Source organism: Loxodonta africana, chromosome 24 (genome assembly GCF_030014295.1).
Source record: "Loxodonta africana isolate mLoxAfr1 chromosome 24, mLoxAfr1.hap2, whole genome shotgun sequence".
Lineage (NCBI taxonomy): Eukaryota > Metazoa > Chordata > Mammalia > Proboscidea > Elephantidae > Loxodonta > Loxodonta africana.
In genome coordinates, this window is record NC_087365.1 from 53,158,834 (window position 1) to 53,182,166 (window position 23,333).

At 41.8% G+C, this 23,333-nt stretch overlaps 1 long non-coding RNA gene across 2 annotated transcripts in view; it reads left to right on the plus strand.

The window, feature by feature from the left end:
• LOC111747632 (uncharacterized) overlaps nt 1–9,861 on the plus strand; it is a 77,222-nt gene extending 67,361 nt beyond the window's left edge. The window contains exon 7 of one of the 2 annotated variants that reach the window (XR_010319314.1): nt 5,652–9,861. This is a non-coding gene — a long non-coding RNA (uncharacterized LOC111747632). The remainder of the gene's footprint in view (nt 1–5,651) is intronic. The other variant, XR_010319317.1, reaches the window with a different exon arrangement.
• Nucleotides 9,862–23,333: the final 13,472 nt, after the last annotated feature.

Here is a 23,333-nt window from a genome sequence, read left to right on the forward strand (position 1 = left end):
CGATGATATGAAGATTAAACGAATGAATGTGTGCAAAGCATCCATGATAGGGCTTTCTCCGCGGTCAGCGCTCGTAAAGGGTGGTGTGGTGGGAGTAGCAGTAACCTCTTTAGTAGTTAAAATGCGTGGTGAGAGCGTGCCTTGCAACCGCAGCGCTTCAGTGCAGCTGGGCTGCCTCCCCCTTGTCCGCCAGCCCCCTCCCTCTTAGACACCGACTCCCTGGTGCAAAGGCCAGACAGGCGCAGCTTCCAGCCACAGCCCCCCTCCACCCGCAAACCAACGCCTGCAGAGTCTACCCTAAGCGGGCGCGCGCGCGCGTGTGTGTGTGCACTCGGGCGCGCCTCCCAACCTACTCTCCTCCGCTCCCCGCAAGGCCCAAACAATTACTGGGGTCCTCCAGGCTGGCAAGAGTAGAGCCCGCTCGCTAATCCAGGAAGGGAAGTTGGAGATTTGTGTTGATTGCGTTAAAGTGGTGCCTATTCGTTCACTGTGATCCAACACAAAAAACTACCGCCGCCCTTCAGGGCCGATCTGAGAGGACATTGTTTCCTGTCTCATCTTTGCAGTCACATGAAGGGGTCATTTTTGACCCTAGTGTTTGTTGCTAAATCCTTCCCTGCTAAGTCTCTCATAAACGTTTTTTTTGCTCGGTGTCAAGTGATTTTTTATATGATTTATTTTATTTTGTTGTCGTTGAGAATATACACAGCAGAACTTTCACCAACTCAACAATTTCTACATGCTCAATTCAGGGACATTGATTACATTCTTCACGTTGTGCAACCATTCTTGCTATTCTTTTCCAAATTGTTCCTCCCTCCATTAACACAACCTCACTGCCCACTAAACTTTTTATCTAATCTTTCCAGTTGCTGTTGTCATTTTGATCCCAGGTAGATAGTTCTTAAAAGAGCACAACGCTCAAGGCAGACATTCTTTACTAATTAAGCTAAACTATAAAAAAAAAAAAAATTTTTATTGTTTGGTTTCAAAGAAGACTTAAGGGAATATTTTTGGTTTAAGGTATCAAGATTATTTTAAGGCAATTGTTTCAGCCTCCTTGGCTCCCGAAAGTCTGTATTCCATGAGAATTTTAAATTCTCTTATGCATTTTCTCCCTTTTGATCAGAGATTCTTGAGGAGAATCTCTGATCAAAAGGGTCAGTAATGGTAAGCAGGCACCATACAGTTCTTCTGGTCTCATGGCAAAGGAGGCAGTTGTTCATGGAGACAGTCACTCATTCCATTTCCTCCTCCTATTCCTGACTCTCTTTCTTCCTCTATTGCTCCAGGAGAATAGAGACCAATGGTTGTGCCTTGAATGGCCCCTTCCAAGTTTTTAAGACCTCAGGCACTACTCAATGAACTAGGAGGTAGAACAGAAGCAGTAAACACGTTATTAGCTCAATTAACTGGGATGTTCCCTGAAACCATGACCCTAAACCTCCAAACCAAGAAGCGAAATTGTTGTTGTTGCAAACATAGGTATCACACAACTTTTATTTATTTATTGTACCTTAGATGAAGGTTTACAGAACAAACTAGTTTCTCATTAAACAGTTAGTACAGACATTGTTGTATGACATTGGTTAACAACCCCACGACACGTCAACACTCTCCCTTCTCAACCCTGGGTTCCCTATTACCAGCTTTCCTGTTCCCCCCACCTTCTAGTCCCTGCCTCAGGGCTGGTGCACCCCTTTAGTCTTGTTTTGTGCCTTGGGCCTGTTCAATCTTTGGCTGAAGGGTGAACCTTAGGAGTGACCTCATTACTGAGCTGAAAGGGTGCCCAGGGGCCATGCTTTCAGGGTTTCTCCAGTCTCTGTCAGGCCAGCGAGGCTGGTCTTTCTTTTTTGTTCTACATTTTTCTCCAGCTCTGTCTGGAACCCTCTACTGTGATCTCTGTCAGAGCAGTCAGTGGTGATAGCCGGGCACCATCTAGTTTTACTGGACTCAGCCTGGTAGAGGCCATGGTAGATGTGGTCCATTAGTCCTTTGGACAATCTTTCCCTTGTATCTTTAGTTTTCTTCATTCTTCCTTGGTTCTGAAGGGGTGAGACCTGTGGAGTATCCTAGATGGCCGCTCACAGGCTTTTAAGACCCCAATCGCTCCTCACCCAAGTAGAATGTAGAACACTTTCTTTATAAACTATGTTATGCCAGTTGAGCTAGATGTTCCCTGAGACCAAGGTCCCCACAGCCTTCAGCCCAGCAATTTGGTCTCTCAGGGAGTTTGGATGTATTTATGGAGCTACCATGACCTTGCCTTGTACAAGTTGTGCTGGCTTCCCCAGTATTGTGTACTGTCTTACCCTTCACCAAAGTTTCCATTTATCTATTGTCTATTAAGTATCACACAACTTTTGCCAATCCAGCTCTTTACAGGTGTACAACTTAATGACAGCAATTACATTAATCAGCTGTGCAAACCTTCCTTTTTTAATCAGTGTAATTTGTCCATGACCATAAAGCAAAACTCAGTGTTCCACAGGCAATATCCCCCTCTGTCTCCCTCCCTCCCACCCATGGGAACACTAACAAACTCTGGTCTTTTGCATTTGCCCTTGTAAACTTTTAGTTTCTTTCCTAAAAACCCTTTGCAGTACGACCTGAGTTTGAGCACTGTTTCAGCTTTATTTTGGTTGTTTCAGGCTTATTTTTGAGAGGTTAATGACTGTTAATAAAAAATAGTAGCTATTTTTTATATGTAATACAGTTCATATATTATATCTATTTTTTACACAGTTCATGGAGCCCTGGTGGCACAGTGATTAAGAGCTCAGATGCTAACCAAAAGGTCAGCGGTTCAGATCTACCAGTTGCTCCTTGGAAACTCTGTGGGGCTGTTCTACTCTGTCTATAGGGTTGCTATGAGTCAGAATCAACTCGACGGCAACAGGGCTGGGGTTTTTGGCTTTATATAATATACGCCACATTTTATATTGTTGTTATCTGCCATTGAGTCAGCCCTGGACTCATGGTAACCCCATGTACAACAGGATTGGACCATTGTGATCCATAGGGTTTTCACTGGCCAATTTTCAGAAGTAGATTGCCAGGTATTTTCTAGCCTGGAAGCTCCACCGAAACCTGTTCAGCATCATAGCAACATGCAAGCCTTCACTGACACAAGGGTGGTGGCTGTGCGTGAAGGACATTGGCTGAGAATTGAACCTGGGTGTCCATGAGAATTCTACCATTGAGCTACCACTGCCCTCACAGTTTGTATTCTATAAATTATGTAATCTGAGAAGCTAGACTATATGAAGAAGAATGTAGCATCAGAATTGGAGGAAAACTCATTACCAATCTGTGAAAGTAATATGACACGATCTTGCTTGCTGAAAGCGAAGAGGATTTGAAGCACTTGCTGATGAAGATCAAAGACTGCAACCTTCAATAGGGACCATGGTCTTGGGGAACATCTAGCTCAATTGGCATAACATAGTTTATAAAGGAAATATTCTACATTTGACTTTGGTGATTAGCGTCTGGGATGTTAAAACCTGTGAGCGGTCATCTAGGATACTCCACTGGTCTCACCCCTTCGGGAGCAAGGAAGAATGAAGAAAACTAAAGATACAAGGGAAAGATTAGTTTAAAGGACTAATGGACTACATCTACAGTGGCCTCCAACAGAGTCCAGTAAAATTAGATGGTGCCCGGCTACCACCACTGACTGCTCTGACAGGGGTCACAACAGAGGGTTCCGGACAGAGCTGGAGAAAAATGTAGAACAAAATTCTAACTCAAAAAGAAAGACCAGACTCGCTGGCCTGGCAGAAACTGGAGAAACCCTGAGACTATGGCCCCCAGACACCATATCAATGCAGTAATGAAGGCACTCCTAAGGTCCACTCTTCAGCCAAAGATTGGACAGGACCACAAAACAAAAAGAGACTAAAGGGGCAAAGCAGCCCCGGAGCAAGGACTAGAAGGCAGGAGGGGACAGGAAAGCTGGTAATAGGGAACCTGGGGTTGAGAAGGGAGAGTGTTGACATGTCTTGGGGTTGTTAGCCAATGTCATACAACAATGTGTGTACTAACTTTAATGAGAAACTAATTTGTTCTCTAAACCTTCAATGAAAGTACAGTAAAAATAAAATAAAACAAAAACAAAGACTACAGCCTTCAGTATGAATTACACTTTAACATAAAGGAAACAAAAATTCTCACAAGTGGAACAATAAATGGCATCATGATAAATGGAGAAAAGATTGAAGTTTTCGAGATTTCATTATACTTGGATCCACAATCAATGCCTGTGGAAGCAGCAGTCAAGAAATTAAATGATGCATTGCATTGGGCAAATCTGGTACCCACGACCTCTTTCAAGTGTTAAAAGGCAAGGATGTCACTTTAAGGGCTACAGTGCACCTGACCCAGGCCATGGTGTTTCCAATCACCTCATATGCATGTGAAAGCTGGACAATGAATAAGGAAGACCAAAGAAAAGAACTGACACCTTTGAATTATGGCTTTGGTGAAGAATATTGACTGTACCATGGACTGCCAAGAGAACAAACAAACCTGTTTCAGAAGAAGTACAACCAGAATTCTCCTTAGAAGCAATGATGGCGAGACTTCGTCTCACATACTTTGGACATGTCATCAGGAGGGACTAGTCCCTGAAGAAGGATATAATGCTCAGCAGAGAGTCAGTGAAAAGAGGCCCTCAAAGAGATAGATTGACACATGGCTGACACAATGGGCTCCAACATAGCAGGGATTGTGAGGGCGGTGCAGGATTCGGCACTGTTTCCTTCTGCTGTACATAAAGTCACTATGAGTTGGAACCGACTCAACTGCACCTAACAACAACGATGTAAGTTATGTGTAAACAGGTGAAAACTTTCCATGGCTTATGATAAGCCAGACACTGAGCTAGACATTTTACATAGATTTTTCTATTTAATTCTCACCTCAGCCCGATGACAAAAGAAACTGAAGGCTAGAGAGTTCAATAATTAACTAATAGCTAAATAGCTAAGTAGGGGCTTAGGTGAGAGTCAGAGCCAGAATTTTCTGATTCTACCCTGGGCCCTTTTTTTTTTTTTTTTTTTTTTTTACCCTGGGCCCTTAGTATACGCACACATATACATCATGCTATATTTTATCACCCTCCCTTAAGCCAGGAATATCTCAGGATATCAGGAATATTACTTAAATGGGGATATCTCCAAAAGGGAAATGGATCAGACTGAATACTATAGCATGACTGTGTGGGGCCATCAGTTGCGATCGAGTCAATCCTGACTCATGGCAACCCCACGTGTCACAGACTAGAACCACAGTCCCTAGAGCGCTTATAACTGTGATCCTTGGGAAGCAGAACACCAGGCGTTTCTTCCGAGTTGCTTCCGGGTGATGCTTCACAATTTGAGCCACCCAGGGACTTGTATGCAGTGGGGTAGTATAGTGCAAATGCTATTTTTATGTGCTGGTGATGGTGACAAAGAATTCGCCCAAAACAAAAGGCCTTATTTGTTCACCCCAGGAATCCTTGCATCTGGAAGGGTACATGGTGCATAGCAAATGCTCAGTTAATGATGGTTCTTACTGATATTTTGATGGCACCTAACAATAACATTGATATTTCAGCTATTGAGTTATTTTTGGCCTTGTTCTTTCTTTTCTTTCTCTCTCTGCAGGTATGCTCAAGAAGAAGGGAAAATAATTTCAGATTTCCGAGGTTTTCGTATGAGGTTAGTACTATGTTGAAAGTGCAGGCATTCATGAGTCATCTGATCACCAGCAAGAAAATTCCTATTTCAGGGTAACTGGTTCCTCGTGTCCAGTGGAGAAAGGCCCCAATAATTTTTATGCTGGTTTTGCAGAGGAAAGCAAGACTGGTTCTTTGGAATTCCATTGACATTGATGCACACCCAACCTGGATGAGGTGCAGCTAAATTAAAAAATGACTGCTCTGAGCCCCGCCCCAGAAACTTAACTATCCCTCACTTGGCCTCAACCCTCATTCATTGCTTAGCCTCTGTGAGTCACCCTGACTTTGCTGGGAATTACTAATGAGAGATCTTGAAGTGCCTTATAAATGCTTGCCGTCATTACTGAGACAGGCCCAGGCCTTCTGTTTTGTTCTGGGAAACCTTACCAAGTCCTGGAATGGATAATTACACTCCTGCTCCAGCCCTCCCACCAAGCAACCACAGATGACAAAGTGTGTGTTTGTGCACATGGTGAGGGTGGGGTGGAAGATTTGGTAGGAGAGCAATGGCTGGCTTCTCTTTACTGGAAAATGCAAAGCCCTTTCAAATATAAGATCCCTGGATGGTGCAAATTGCTTGTGCTTGGCTACCGTCTTAGTCATCTAGTGCTGCTACAACAGAAATACCACAAGTGGATGGCTTCAACAAAGGGAAGTTTATTCCCTCACAGTCCAGGTGACTAGAAGTCTAAATTCAGGGTGCCAGCTCTAGAGGAAGGCTCTTTCTGTTGGCTCTGGGGGAAGGTCTTTGTCATCAAACTTCCCCTGGTCTAGGAGCTTCTCTGTGCAGAGATCCCAGGTCCAAAGGACATTCTCTGCTCCTGGTACTGCTTTCTTGGTGGTATGAGGTCCCCCTGTCTCTCTGCTAGCTTCTGTCTTTTATATCTCAAAAGAGATTGACATAAACCACAACCTAACCTTGTAGATTGAGTCCTGCCTCATTAACATAACTGCCTCTACTCCTGCCTCATTACGTCATAGAGGTAGAATTCACAACACATAGGAAAATCACATCTGATCACTAAATGGTGGATAACCACACAATACTGGAATCATGGCCTAGCCAAGGTGACACATATTTTTTGGAGATATAATTCAGTCCATAACATTCCATCCTTTGGCCCTGAAAAATTCATGTCCTTGCCACGTGTTGAACACATTCACCCCATTGTATCGTACCAAAGCCTTAAATCAACTCCAAGTAAAAACTCTCATCTTCTGCAAACTTCCTCTTCATCTGTGAAACACAGAATACAAATTATCTGCTTCCAAAGTACAATGGTGGAACAGACACAAGTTAGACATTTCCATTACAAATAGGAGAAATTGGAGGGAAAGAAGGGATAACAGGCACCAAGCAAGTCAGCAGAATGCATTACATTGGCTCTCAAGGCTTAAAAGTAATCCTCTGTTCTCTGAAACCATTTAGGCAACTGCCCTGCCCTCCAGACTCTAGGTATTGGCCACACTCTCTGGATTCTGGGTGGAGACACCTCAGCCCTGGGCTTTAGGTCCGCTTTCCAAGCCCATTGAACAGCAACTACTACTAACCTAAAGGTTGGCAGTCCTAAGCTTGGTGAATCAAACCTAGCCAGTGGCAGTGCAGAAGAAAAGCCTGGCGATCTGCTTCCATAAAGATTATAGCCAAGAAAACCCTATAGAGTTCTACTCTGCAACACGTGGAGTCACCATGAGCTGGAATCAACTGTACAGCAGTGGGTTTGGATTTTTGTTGTTGTTGTTTAACAAAGTTTTGGAGTCCCTGGCTGGTACAAACAGTTAATGCTCTTGGTTCCTAACCAAAAGGCTAGAGGTTCACGTCCACCCAGAGGCACTTCAGAAGAGCAACCAAACAATCTACTTCTAAAAAATTAGGGATTGAAAATCTATGGAGCAGAGTTCTACTCTGACACACATGGGGTCACCATGAGTCAGAACTGACTCCGTGGCAACTGGTTTTAGTACAGTCTTGTGATTAAATGAGAAGTCCTTGAGTGACACAAATTGTTAAGTGCTCAGCTGCTAACTGAAAGGCTGGCAGTTCAAATGCACCCAGAGGTGCCTTGGAAGAAAGCCCTGGCAATCTGCTCCTCAAGGTCATAGCCACTGGATACCCTACGGGGTACAGGTCTAACCTGAAACACGTGGGGTTGCCATGAGTCAGTATTGACTTGATGGCAACTGAGTGGTTGTTTGTTTGTTTTTTTGTGCTGAAAAGTTTTGGATAAACCTGGGTGTGAGTCCTGGATCTGCTTTCTGCTTGTGGAATCTTGGACAACGTATTTTCCATATCTGTTGAATGAATGCTGTTACAACTAACCTCACGGTGAAGCTCAAGCAGGGGTGAATTAACCAGCAAGCAAGGTACGCATAGGCTTACAGTAAGCAAGGTACACACGGGTCTACTTGTGCTTACTTACTAATTTGTAGTGCACAAATTTAAACAAGTAAGCCCGTGCGTACCTTGTTTATTGAGTAATGTGTCCCTGAGCTCAAGAAATGGGAATGATAATAACAGCCAATCTCATGGGACTGTGTTGAGAATAATGCATAGAAATGCATTATAATAATGAGTAGAAAGTTCTCAGTACGAAAGAAACCCCCGTTGCCATTGAGTTGATTCTGACTCACAATGACCGTACAGGACAGAGTAGAACTGCCCCATGCGGTTTCCAAGGCTGTAATCTTTCAGGGAACAGATCACCAGGTCTTCTCTCCAGCGTAGCAGCTGGTGGGTTCATACCACCAACCTTTCGGTTAGCAGCCAAGCACTTTAGCCACTTTACCACCAGGGCTGCTCATTAGCACGGAAACCAAAAACCAAACCAAAGCCACTGCCAGTGAGCCGAAATATCAGCTCATAACATTACTAACTGCGTACCTTGGGTTTTTCAAACTTCACATAAGGAAGGCAAATTAGATGTCAATTTATTGTAGTTTATGTTCATCTTAGTAGTTGTAATTTCTACTCTGGAAACTATATAATTGAAAAAAGTACTTGTGAGTTCAAATCCCAGTTCAGGCACTTAGCAACTAGGTAAACCAGGGACAATTTACTTATCTCAGAATCTCTGACGATGACAAGTCATTGAAAGTCCCTGAGGTATACAGTAAAACCTGTGAGAGTTGGAACTTGACAGGACTGCCTTGTTTTTCTAGGTCTTGCAAATTTTCCATCTTTGACAGGGTACAGTCTTACCACTTTCCTTTTGCTCATTTTAGTGGTAAATATTGGAATTTTCCTTCTCTGGCAGGTGTTTGCCTTGCACAGGTTTTGTGTTTTACAGGTCTTACTGGCTTGACCAAGGTAAATGCTCTAAAAATGTTCACTGTCGAGGTTACGAAGAAACACAGGCGAGATGGATCCTGACAGAAAGGGAGAAAAATGTGGAACAGAACTTCAGATTCTCTAAGAATCCAGACTTCCTGGAGCCATTGAGACTGGGGGACTCCCGGGAGATTATTGCCCTGAGATAGTCTTTAAACCTTGAAGCCAAACTCTTCCCTGAAGTCACCCTTACACTAAATAGCAGTTCAGCACAGAAAGTAAAGGAGTACTGTGCTCTTTTTAAAAATTATCCATCTGAGACTGAAAGGACAGCAGTTACTCTACGGCATGGATGAGAAGGCTGGGGGACGGTGAGGCTAAGTTACTGGGAGTGGAAGACTCGAATGGAAAAAATGAGAATGTTGACACAAACTGAAGAATGTACCCAACGTCACTGAACACTTTGTGCAGAAATTGTGGAATGGGAGCATGTTTGTCTGTCTATATTTTCCCCCAAAATATAACAAAGTGTTAAAAAAAAAATGAATTAAAAAATAAATATATACTACAAAAAGAAACATAGGCACTCGCATCTCAAATAATTAAGGTCATAATCTTTATCTCTTCAATTTGTCTTGGGGTTATCTGCCCAATTAGACAAAAGCCTTCTTGAAAGTACAGATGGTGTCTCCTTGTTCTTGTCTGTCCTACAGCATGTGGCACAGTGCTCTTTACCCTGGCAAGCACCCAGTCAGCAAATAATAGGCAATCGATTATTGATGATTTCCTCATTCCCAAGTGAGAAGAGAAATATCAGCATGAATCTATTGTTTCCTGAGGAAGAAGTTGTTGGTAAATTCTGGAAGGCTTTGTGTGTGTGTCATAAAGAAGGCAGTTCTCTATGGCCAAAAAAAAAAAAAAAAAAAGGAGCCCCAGTGGCACAGTGGTTAAGAGCTCAGCTGCTAGCCAGAAGGTCAGCAGCTCAAATCCACCAGCTGCTCCTTGAAAACCCCTTGGGGCAGTTCTACTCTGTCCTATAGGGTCACTATGAGTTGGAATTGATTTGATGGCAAAGGGTTTTTTTTTTTTTTTTTTGTACAATTGTGCCTGGACCGGTCAGGCTCTTAATAAGTATTTGTCAAATAATATATTGCAAAAATAGCAGGGATTAAATGTCCTATTTCCTGTAGCCGTGCTTGTTGGATTTGATTGACTCTATGGTTCTAGTAAAATACAGCTGTTGGTAAAAGATGTGTTTGGTTGTTGTAGACTCAATTCCAGCTTATACCAAATCCCAAATCAAACCCATGGCCATTGAGTCAATTCCAGCAGTTAGACCCCACAAGCCACTCCTTGGGAGAAAGATGTGGCAGTCTGCTTCCATAAAGATTATAGCCTTGGAGACCGTACTTGTCCTTATAGGGTCACTGTGAGTTGGAATTGGTTTTTTGGTTTAATCTGATCCAGTGTCAAGTTAAGACAGCTAATGAAAAAAATCTGTGGATTTAGGAAAATTGTATTGATACCACATTCTTTGGCTAAAGAGCATAAAATAAATAATTCTCAAGGAAGAAGTAAATAAAATGCTATCTTCACAAACTAATATTTACATACCTCTATTTTAGTCCTCACTGGGCACTGGGACTATTTCTAGCTTTAAAATCGTGTGTTCTGCACAGAGGAAATAACAGGATTTAATAGAGTGGAACAGCTTAGAATTTGGAGGGACACTACTATTTGGAGTAACGGACTTGGAGTAAAAATTCCATAAAATTCATTTATATATAGAATATGTGTAAAAACATTTTGGTGTTAAATTTACACCTCCAAATATTTTAAATGGAAACCCTAGTGGTGTAGTGTTTAAGTGCTATGACTGCTAACCAAAAGGCCGGCAGTTCGAATCCACCAGGTGTTCCTTGGAAACTCTATGGGACAGTTCTACCCTGTCTTACAGGGTCTCTATGAGTTGGAATAAACTTGAAATTAAAAATCTGAAAAAGGCTATCATTATGAAGATATCCGTAGTGACACCATAAGTACATGCCTGGGAAACATGGCGTCCAATTCAAGTTGATGACTGACTGCTCCTTGGGAGAGATGGAAGGAGGGAAGATGAGATGCACAAGGGGCTTCTCTGGTGTCCTTTGTCTTCTCTGTCCCACGCTGGGTACACAGGACCTCAGTATACTATTTGCCAAATATTTTTGTATGTCTGATAAATTTCACAATAATTTCTTCTTAATGACATCATCACACATATACCTACTCTATGCCTTCTTGCATAATATAACTTGGCTAATTCCATCAGGGTGAAAATTGGGGAAATTCCATAACACGTTTGTTATTGCCAGCTATTTTGGACCCAAGGAACATTTTGTCTTATTGCTGTAGTACAAGAGCCTGCCTTGACATATCTCATTATGGCTGTTGACTTGGTTGAAGCATCATTGAGCTTTGATTCTGTTTTTTTAGAACTTTAACAGGAACCAACCGGCACACACCTTGATAGTGCATTGGTACATCCTATAGGTGAAAAGTCCCTCCATACTCAGGGTGAGTGACTCCAGGAAGAGTGAACACGGGTATCCGGTTGCTTGTAAATGTTTATAAAGTAGATCTAACAGAACAGCTCTAAGACAAAAAACTCAAGAAGTGTCCTCTTGTCTTTGGAAGAAAACAAAAAAGAGTTCAATTAGCGGTGTTCTTAAACAGCCTTTGTGTAGTAGAAAATGCCAAATAGGCTTCACAGTCTAGATTTTATTACCTGATTTTCCACCAACAGAGAACAGCTGATTCTTGAGCAATATGTATTTTGATGTATTTGAAAAAGATGATGTTTACAGCACTAAGGAGGAAATTCATCAAAGCCCAGTCCTGGTGCAACTTGGTTAGAATAATTTGGATCTTGGGTGTTTACATAAATATTCAGGGTTTTCTTTAGCATAACGGGATTTGCCATTGAGAAATAATTTAACGTATTTTTCAGTGATTTCTTGATTTGCTTTTTACTCTACTGAGTTAGAATGGAATTCTTTGGAAGCAGAGCCATTCAGCAAGTGGCTGTCGAGCAACTAACACGTATCAGGCACCACTCTAAGCACTGAAGATACAACGAGAAACCAGACAGACAAGGCCCCTGCCTTCTTGGAGCTCATATTCTACCGGGGGAAGACCAATAACATACATGTAAACAAAGAAATAGTATAATTCCATGTAGGCATAAATAGGGAGAGGAAATGGAGACAAATATGGTGGAGTCTGTGGTAGTTGTGGTTCATGTTATCTGGAAAGGCCTCTCTAAGGAACTAATGTCTGAGCTCAGACTAATTCTGAGAAGTAGTCAGCCTCACCAAGACCTGGAGGAAAAGGGTCAGGCAGGAGCCAGTTAGCTTGACAGCAAAAGGCTTAGGAGACCCACGATTTAGAAGCAATCAACATATTCCATCCCTTGGCTAAGGTTAAATGCATCCACCTGGGTTGAGCTCTTGACCCAAATCAGCATGACCCCTGGGACTTTGGCTGGAGAAATTGGGAAAGAGAAGTGTCTTTCCACTGGGAGGGTTAGGTGAGATCTATGTGAAGAAGACTGGCCTAATATCAGACCTAATACACACACACACACACACACACACACAACAAAGCTAAGAGATGGAAGGGAGGGATAGGAAAGAGAATGTTAAATCTTGATAACATCGTTTGGGACCATCCATCCACCCCTGAATTTCTCTCTAGCTGGGCTAACAAATTCTTCATTTTTTGCTTATTCTACTTTGATCTGGATTTTTCCCCTTTCAGCTTAAAGAGTCTTGACTGACTGGCACCCAAATTATGTTGCTATTCAGACCTTCTTTACTTTTAATAATAAAGAAAACCACCCAGGATTAGGAAAGAGCATAATCTTTGTAACATCTTGCAGTTTAATGAAATAGAATTGAGCAAGGACATAGAGATTGCAGTCCTGATATAAACTTTTATTTCTTTACTACTACTTGTTTTACAGAAATGTTCTATATAATATGCTTTTTGAAAACACATATAATTATTGATTTATATGTTCAGTGGTATTACCTGGTAGCTACAGACATGGGCTCTGGATAAGGCTGCAATCTTAACTTTACCACTTTTCACTTGTATGACCTCTTTAAAACTAGGAAGGTAATACTATTTGCCTCTTAGAGTTATTAAAAGAATTAAGCAAGAAAAGTAAAACACTTAGCACAGTTCATGGCAGAGGATAAGCATTTAATTATATAAACTCTTAATATTGTCCAGTTGGCAATATATGATATCTAAATTGACAGGCTTCAGTATGGTATTGTTGCTGTTGTTGCTAGGTGCTGTCAGGCTGGCTTCATCTTACAGCCACCCTATGTACAACAGAACAAAATGCGGCCCAGCCTTTCGCCATCTTCACAATCGCTGCTATGTTTGAGCCCATTGTTACAGCCACTTGGCAACCCATCTCATTGAGGCTCTTCCCCTTTTTCGTTGACCCTCTACTTTACCAAGCATGATGTCCTTCTCCAGGAACTGGTCTCTCCTGGTATGTCCAAAGTAAGTGAGACGAAGTCTTGGCATTCTCACTTCTAAGGAACATTCTGTCTGTACTTCTTCCAAGACAGATTTATTCATTTTTCTGGCAGTCTTTGGTACATTCACGATTCTTCACCAAAACTATGAGTCAAATGCATCAGTTCTTCAGTCTTCCTTATTCATCGTCCAACTTTTGAATGCATATGAGGCGATTGAAAATACCACGGTTTGGGTATTACTATGTTCAAATATGCTTCTTTTCCAAGTAAAATGTCATTTCATCTGTCACTCAGTCATTCCCCTTAGATAGCTCTGTTTGAGATGAATGAAGTTTAATAGACACCACCCATCTGCATCATTAGCAGAGTACCTGGCCAATCCAAAGTATTTGAAAAGTGAAATGACTAGTTAATATTTATTAAGAGTGTGTCACATCTTGTCTTACTTAATTCTCACACCAACCTTACAAGAAAGATGCAGCTGAGGTCATGAAACCTAGAAAGATACTGCCCCCAAGTTACACAGCACTAAGGCTTCCTGTGATATGTATCCCCAGAACTTGATGGCTCTTAAGCCATCATTTGTTCCCTTTCAGAGTGCCTTTACATCTGTCTTTCCACAAAGAGTATTAACAACCAGGAGTTTAAATGTATATGTTATGGCTTGAATATGAAAAAAGAATACATTTCTCTTCATCTGGCCCTGTAATCTCCATTCCTGATGTGCTGCTCTTGGACAAATACCTATGAGTGGGATGGTTGAATCATGTGGTGGGCGTATGTTTAACTTTCCAAAAAACTGCCCAGCTGTTTTCCAGAGTGGTTGTACCATTTCACATTTCTACCAGCTGCGTTTGAGAGTTCCAGTTCCTCTACATCCTCATCAGCGCTCTGTATGGTCTTTTTAATATTTAGCTATTCTAATACGTGTGCAAGGAGCACAGGTGGTGCAACGGTTACACGCTCAGCTGCTAACCAAAAGATTGGCATCTGGAACCCTCCTAGTGGCCCTATGGGAGAAAGACCAGGTGACTTGCTTCTATAGATATTACAGCCAAGGAAACCTTACGCGGCAGTTGTACTCTGTCACACGGAATCACTATGAGTTGGAATCTACTCAACAGCAACCAACCACAAAAGCAATAGGTGTGCAGTTCTCTTTTTCTTCAGTCAGTTTTTATGTTGTGATTTTCAAGGTATTTGCCCACTTCATCTAAATTATTGAATGTTTGGCATAAAATCATTCATTATATTTGCTTATCTTTTTAAACGCCTGTCAAGGCTATAATTATATGTACTCTCTTATTCCTGAAATTGGTTGTTTGTATTTTTACTCTTTTTTTTTTCTTAGTGTTTTCTGGAGTATATCGATTTTGTTAATCTTTTCAAAAATTCAGCTGTTGTCTTTGCTATTTTTCTCTACAGTTTACTATTTCATTGATTTCTGCTGGGATTATTATTTCATTCCTTCTACTTTGGTTTTAACTTGCTCTTAAATAAATTTGGAGATTGTTCTGTTTATCTTATTTTTATTGATTTCTTAATCAACTCCAGTCTAGTCAGAGAACATACTCTCTAAGATTTCAATCTTTTGAAATGAATTGAGACTTATTTTTTGGCCAGCATATGCAACTTTAAATGAATATGTATTCTGCAGTTGGCGAGTATAGTGTCCTATAAATATCAAGTCAGTTACTTTTTCCATTTATTCCTACTGTTATTGTTGCTACTGCTATTATACTATTGCTGTTTCCTTGCCCTTTTTTGAGGGGCTTAAAAAACTTGTGTAGTATTCCATTTTATTTCTTTTATTGGCTTCTTCACTACATCTTTTTTATTTTTTGAATGAAGTTACATAGTAGGGAAATCTTTGGGCCAGATGCCACTTTCATATGGACAACCCTGTCTTCTGAAACCTTCATCCTGTGAGAAAGCGTGCATCTAGGGGGAGCTTTCAGGGGCTACAACCATCCAGCTAGTTTTAGGGAGAAAAATGCCTAATATGTTACATTCTCAAGGATGTTCAGAGTAAGTGTGTATGGAATTTTCCATGCGCTTTGACAGAAAGGTGATTCTTTACGTACTCACCATAATTCAACACTCTAACTTGAGGCACTTTCCCTACTATATAACTTCATCTATTATAATTCTGCCTCAAATGGAGAATGAATACATAATGGTATTAAAAATGTTTAGGATTTAATTTTGAGGTCTTGAGTTTCCAAGCTCTTATCATCTCCATCAATTTTCGTCAAAAATACCATGTTGACCGCCATTTTTGAAAGTGAAAAAATTCAGGTTCAGAGATTTTAAGTGACCTTACCAAGGTCACAGATTGAGTTTTTGCCAGGGCTGAGAAATTAAAGTCTTTTCTTTTATCCAGCTTTTCCCACATGCTCATTTTTCTTCTCGAATATAATGTCTTTGCATATCATTGATGATTATTGAATTTCCCTTAAACTTAGGTGGCAAATCCACCACTGAAATGCACACCATCTTTTGTTCCTTTCCATTCAGCATCTGAACATGGGGTACTTGGGGGAAATCCTAAAGTAGGTGGGCGTGAAGCACTTGCTGTCAATTACTAAAGCTGAAGGGGCCGGAATATTTCTGCTTCCCGCTCTTTGATGGATAGAGGTCATGTGACTGATGTCAGCCAATTGGATGGTCTGGCTGGGGGCTTTGAGTCTGGAGCCTGTGCAAAGAATCCTAGCAAACTTGAGACATACTTTGATGGTGGCAGCAACAGAACGCTGTGTCCAGTGCCAGCAGTGCTGTTGTTTGTAACAGTGTCAGCGAGTACGAGTCTAACCAGACTTTTCTTCTGGTATTGTGTTGGCCACAATCTGGCCACTTAGCCTCCTTGGCTGCCTGCCTTTTTTCAGGTCTGATGGTCCAATCTTCCTATCAATTCTGTGGATTCCCCAGTATCTATCCAATGAATTCCTTTTCTGCTTAACTTAATCATAATGAATATCTGTTATTCACAAGCAAGAAATCTGACCACTGCAGGCACGTGATAAGGGAAAAGGTCGTATTCTTTTCAACTGTTCCAGGGCATCTTCTCTCAAACCCCAAAAGACTTCCGAGAAGCTGCCCATTTCTGAGGCTCCCCAAGCCATGACCACAAACAGAGACTTTTAACGAAATAATGTTTAGATTTTTCTTTTCAAATTAATAAGAGAATGGTCTCATTTCACTTCAAGTCTTTGTAAGTATGAACAGAACTGGCAGGGTGACCATAGTATAGTTCAAAGTCTGAAGTTTGCTTTTTGCGGCTCAGCCTACTCTTTGCAGGATTCTTACCCACCATCCGGCACCTCTCCCACACCAGCACAACGACATGGTTAGTGTGGTAGTTAAAGAAAAAAAACTTTTTTTTTTTTTTAGTTAGGAGGGATTAAATCTGGAGACAGACTGCCCAGGTTTCAATCCAGCTCTGCTGCTTCTTGGCTCTGCGACCTTGGGCGAATTGCTTGGTGTCTTTGTGTTTCCGTTTCTTCATCTGCAAAATGTGGATTATAATTATACCTACCTCCTAAGGCTGTGAAGGAGTCCCTGGGTGGGCAAACAGTTACACACTTGACTATTGTTGTTGTTATACACTGTCGAGTCGATTCCAACTCACAGTGAGCCTACAGGACAAAGTAGAGCTGCCCCATAGGGTTTCCAAGGCTGTAAATCTTTATGGAAGCAGACTGCCACATCTTTCTCCCACAGAGTGACTGGTGGGTTCAAACCACTGACCCCTCAGTTAGCAGCCAAGTGCTTAACCACTGTGCCACCAGGGCTCCCCATAAAGATTATAGCATTGGAAACCCTTATAGGGTCACTATAAGTTGGAATTGACTCAGCAGCAATGAGCTTGCTGTTCTATAGGGTCATTATGAGTCGGAATTGACTCGACAGCAGTGGGTTTGATTTGGTGGTTTAATCTTTAGGGGAACAGATCAGCAGGTCTTTTCTCCCAATGAGCTGCTGGTGGGTTCTAACTGCTGACCTTTTGGCTAGTGGCCAAGAGCTTAACCATCTTGCCACCAGGGCTTCAAGATGCTTGACTACTAGCCAAAAGGTTGGTGGTTTGAAACCCTTCGGGGGAGCCTCAGAAGACAGGCCTGGGGATCTGGTTCCAAAAGGTCACAGCCTTGAAAGTCCTATGGAGCACAGTTCTGCTCTGCACACGTGGGGTTGCCATGAGTTGGAATAGATTCAAAGGCACCTAATAACAATAACAAGGCTGTTAAAAAGTCCCTGGGTGGTGCAAATAGTTAACATGCTTAGTTACTTACCCAAAGGTTGGACTTTTGAGTCCACCCAGAGGCACTTCGGAAAAAAGGTCGGGTGATCTACTTCCAAAAAATTAGCTCTTGGGTTAAAAAAAAAAAAAAAAACTTGGGTTAGGTGAGTTAATTCATGGAGAGCACTTAGAATAGTGCCCGGCCTGTAGCAAATACTCAGTAAATGTTATTGTTACGCGGAATGCATGTGTTCCCTTCCCCTCACTTTTATCAAAACCAGCACTCAGGAAGTAAATGGTATTGGTCATTGCAGTGTGTTGAATAATGTCCCTCTCGAAAATTAATGTTCCCGCAGAACTTCAGAATAGGACCTTATTTGGAAACACAGTCTTTGCACACATAATTAGTTAAGATGAGATCATACTCATTAGAAATCCAAACCAAACCCATTACTGTCAAGTCAATCATGACTCATAGTGACCCTATAGGACAGAGTAGAACTGCCCTATAGGGTTTCCAAGGAGCAGCTGGTAGATTCGAACTGCCAACTTTTTGGTTAGCAGACAAGTGCTTAACCACTGCACCACCAGATACTCATTAGCAAAAAAAAAAAAAAAAAAAAAACCCATTGCCACTGAGTTGATTTCAACTCATAGCGACTGTATAAGACAGATTAAAACTGCCCCATAGGGTTTCCAAGGAGCAGCTGATGGGTTCCCACTGCCGACCTTTTGGTTAGCAGTTGTAGCTCTTAACCACTGCACCACCAGGCATACTCATTAGGGTGGCCCCTAAATCCAGTCACTGATGTCATTATCCGAAAAGGACTGACATGGAAGACGCATAAACACACAGTGGAGAAGACCATGAGAAGAAGGAGGCAAAGATTAGAGTGACGCCACCACTAGCGACGAGACACCAGGTGTCATCAGGAACTAGAAAAGGCAAGGAAGAATCTCTTCTTCCCCGGAGCCTTCAGAGGGAGCATGGCCTGCTGACACTTTGATTTTGGACTTCCCGCCTCTGGAACTGTGGAAGAATTCACGCCTGTTGTTTAAGGCCAACCAGTTTGTGGTACCTCTAGGAAACAAATACAGTCATTGACCTCATTCTGAATTTGTTTCGCTCACAGGGAGTACCCTCCAATTAAGCCTTTTCTCTAACTGCGGAATTCCAGGCAAGTGATTTGAAGCACTTGAAGCAGATTGGGAGATTTTTTGAGGGAGAGAAGGCTCTCAGTACTCAGTGGCCCACCTACACAAGGAAGAAATACTACATGTGGAAGAATTAAATCCAGACTTTCAAAAATATCTGAGGAGATGGGGATAGAGAGAAATTATTTCTATCCTTGAATTAAAGAGCCATTTTATGGTGTACAACAAGAAGTCGGCTCCCATATCCCATTTTGAAGATTTGCAGTCAATGAATTCATAGTGTATCATCTTCAACAGTGTCCCCAGGTTGTCAGCCCTTTCACTTTTACTTATATAAACAATCACAGTTTATCTCACCAGCGTAAATGGATGCGTCATCCTCATGCCCAAGCTCGTGACTGTATTTCAAAACCATTTACATAAATCACAAATAAAACTCCTCTCTCGTTTTTTTCTACGAGAAGTCCAAGTGACTCAGATGTTTTGTTATTCAACACAATGGCTAGCTTGACTCTGGCAAAAGGGCTGTTAATATTTCTGAAGTCTCAAGTCCGGAGACTAAAATAAAACGAGCATTTTCATAACTCTTGTTTTAGAACGAAAATGCGTGTGTCACTGGGTTGTCAAAATCCTTGTTTAAATCTTCAAGAGGAAAGGTAATGGTTTGACAAGTGGACTTGGGTGTCAGATGGACCTACATTCAAGTCCCAGCTCCAGGATTTGTCAGCTCTGTCACTGTGGGCAAGTGATATTACCTCCCCTGCCTTGATTTTCTCATTTGTAAAAGGCGAAATATCACCAAACTTATAAGGTGGTTGTATGGATATTACTTTTCAGGGTGCCTGGCACATGGCAGGCAGGTAGTATAAGGCTTTGTTTTGCTGCTGGTTAGAACTTCATGGCAGAACGCTGCACACAAATCCTGGAACACACCCTTCTTCTGTAGGAAGCAGGAGTTGTGAGAGGAAAGAATTCTATTGGATGTAGTGTCGTCTTTGGCCCCCTTGGTAACTCTACACTCTGGAAGGGTAAATGGTGTCCCAGAGTGAATCCAAATACAGGTACATAGAAAAGAGTTGCTGGATGGTTGTCTTTATTTCCTAGGATTGTTGTAACAAAATAACACAAAGTGGGTGACTTTAAAGAATTGAAATTTATTGTCTCACTGTTTTGGAGGCTAGAAGTCCAAATCAGGGTGCTGGCTGTGTTAGTTTAGTCCGAGGGTTCTGGGAGAGAAACTGTCCCATGTCTTTCTCCTAGCTTCTGGTGGCTCCTGACAATCCTTGATACCCCTTGTCTTACATCTGCTTCTGTAGTGGAAAGGGGAGCCCTGTCTTCCAACAGGTCATCTGGCCATCTATCATAGCATAACAAATTATTCCAAACTTTATGGTGTGAAACAACAACAATATTTTATTATTCTTGTCTCTCATTGTTCTGTGAGGTGACTGGGTTTAGTGAAGTGGTTTTTGCTCTGGTTTCTCATGTGGTTGCAAAGAATTGATGACTGGAGCTGGGTCATCTCTAAGGCTTCCTCACTCACATATTTGGTAGTTGATGTTGGCTGAGAGCTGGGATCTCAGCAGCGGCTGTTGGCTGGAACGCTGATATGTGATCTTACCACATCACCTGGGTTTCCTGGCAGCGTGATGGCTGGATACTCAAGGGTGAGAGTCCCCAGAGAGTGCTAGGTGAAAGCTACTTGCCTTTTCTAGTCTAGCCTCAGAAGTCATATAGCCTGACTTCTGCTGCATTTTCTTAATTAGATGGGGAACACCAAAGCAAGTCCAGATTCAAAGAAGGGGGAACTAGAGTCCACCTCTTGATGAGAGGAGTGTCAAAGAATTTGTGGACTTATTTTTAAACAAGAATGGTAATCGGTTGCTGCAGGTTCCATGAAACACCCATATATTGCTTTAATAAATTACAATTCATTGTTTTAGGTAGTTCAAGTCTGTTCCAATTTCTTGTAAGCAAAGGTGCCCTCCTGAAACATTGGACTCCAAGAATTTTTTGCTTTTAAAGAAAGAGATTGAAAAGGACCCAGAGGATGAGCTTCCAAGTGACATTCATTAAGGCTGGTTCACCATACTTCGGGAACATCATTGATATAGAATAGAGTGTCATTGACATGGGGTCTCAGAGCCAGGCCATAACCTTGCAGGTGAAAACAGAATTTCTCCTAAAGGAGCTAGCTACTCCCAAGGTCAATCATTTTTGGAATAAGCCTAACTCCAGGTAAGAAATGAAGACTCAAGTGTAAGCCTCCTGAGAGTCAGCTTGGCATGGAGACATCGGGGCAGCTTCTGGTGCTGAAGGCTCACTAAGATGGCAGAACATTAGACAATCAGAAAACAGGCTTCAAAGGGCCCCGAGGTCTGGCCCAACCCTGCTCAGTGTCTGTAAGTTACCTCTAGTGGTACTTTCCTTTAACTCTTTCTTCAGCAAAGCCTTGTCTCTGGTGTCTTATGGGGAATTATGGGAAACCATGGGTTAAAATGTATGGTAAAATAGAGTGTACTCTCTTCTGAGACCAGAGTGGTGGCATGGTGATGGGCGCCAGTAAGGGGTGAGGGCTGTGACACAGCAGAGGTGGTGACGGGTGCCATGATGAAATGCTGGAGTCAAAGAAATGGAAAGCCTTCTTCCAGAATATGCATGACACAGCATTCTGGAAAATTCTAGAAAGAATAGGTGGACTTGGGGAGAGAGGAGTTGCATTAACATCTAATATTGAAGCCAGTAATGCTCAAACAAACAATAATTTGGTTTATATAAAATAGACCCAAACAGGGTGATACTCAGCCTGTGGTGGTACAAAGGTTGAGTGCTCGGCTGCTAATCGAAAGGTTGGCGGTTCAAACCCACCAGTGGCTCTTCAGGAGAAAGACCTAGTGATCTGCTCCCATCCAGATCGCAGCCTCGGAAGCCACATGGGGAAGTTCTACTCTGTCACATGAGGTCGCTATGAATCAGAAATCTACGCGGTGGCACATGGCAGTAACAACATCATCTGAGTAAGAGCAGAACGTTTGGGTGACATTTTTGTTTTCAAATTTTTGAAAAGTGAAATGGCTTAGGTGTTCTTCTTTCTCAAACAGCTGGGTGAACCTAACTTTTTGAGGTCTTAGACATCTGAACTTGAGACTCCAGATGGTTTATGAAAGTCACCCTCCCCGGTTCTCATTCAGAATACACGATGCTACACAAGGGTTGTGCATATGTATACTAATAGTGCTACAGATCTGACCTCCCGTGAGCTTCCTCCAAATTCTTCTAGGGCTGAAACAGAGACAATAACCGAAAGTGGGTTTGTAGAGACTAAGCATTATTCTTTAAGATAATATCAGCAATCCTTCCACTGGTTTGTTCTAGGTAACTTGAAGCTTTTGAAACAGTTGATTTATTTTGCTTGGGAGAACAACGCGAACTCCGTTTGTGGGTAGAGGCAGGCTCTCCTTCTTAGTCTGAAGAACAATAGTACTAAGGTCCCGGAGAGATGACGGTTTTATTATCAAATGCTTATGATGCGGTCACTGGTTCCAGAGAAAGGTTTATGTGGGATCTAGAGAAAGAGTTAAGGCTTTAGAGCTCTTCCCTGGCAGTTAGGAAATTCAACAAAATTTAAAATGAGCAACAAAAATCACCAGTAGAATTGCTTTAGAAAGAAAACTCTTTAAAAAGTTTTGTTTATTTTGTGGTTGCTATTGAGAATATACACACAAAAACATACACCAATTCAACCATTTCTACATGTACAATTCAGTGACAATGATTACTTTTTTCAAGTTGCGCAACCATTCTCACCCTCCTTTCTGAGTTGTTCCTCCCCCATTAACACAAACTCACTGCCCGCTAAGGTTCCTATCTAATCTAAAAAGAAACCTTTGAAGAATAACATACATACAAAAATGGAGTCATTTTCGAGATTAAAAAAAAAATCTATTACTTAATCATAAAGCATTTTACTTTGGGGTTTGAAATCAAGATTCTTAAAATTAAACATAACTTAGGATACGATTTTTCCTTATATTTTAAATACAATTGCTTTATAGCATTTCAAGCAGATGAAGAGACCTCCTTCTTAGAAATAAGATCTTTGGATAATAGATTTGTACAATTTTAACCATTGATATCCCAAATCCATCACAACATAAATTGAAAGTGCCTACAGGTAAGAATATGTTAAGAGTCATTTACATAACTGAAATGATGGGCAATACACATTCGTATATTGTAAACAGCATTACTCGTGGTGGGAAGGTACAGGGCAGGCGCCATATCTTTCTTGTTTGTCAGTGTATGCCTAGTTAGCACAGCGACTGACATGACATTCAGGGTGCTTCATAGGTATGCGACCTGGGCGGTCATACAGGGCCCTGTGCTTGGCTTCATGTTCTGCTGTCGCCATCT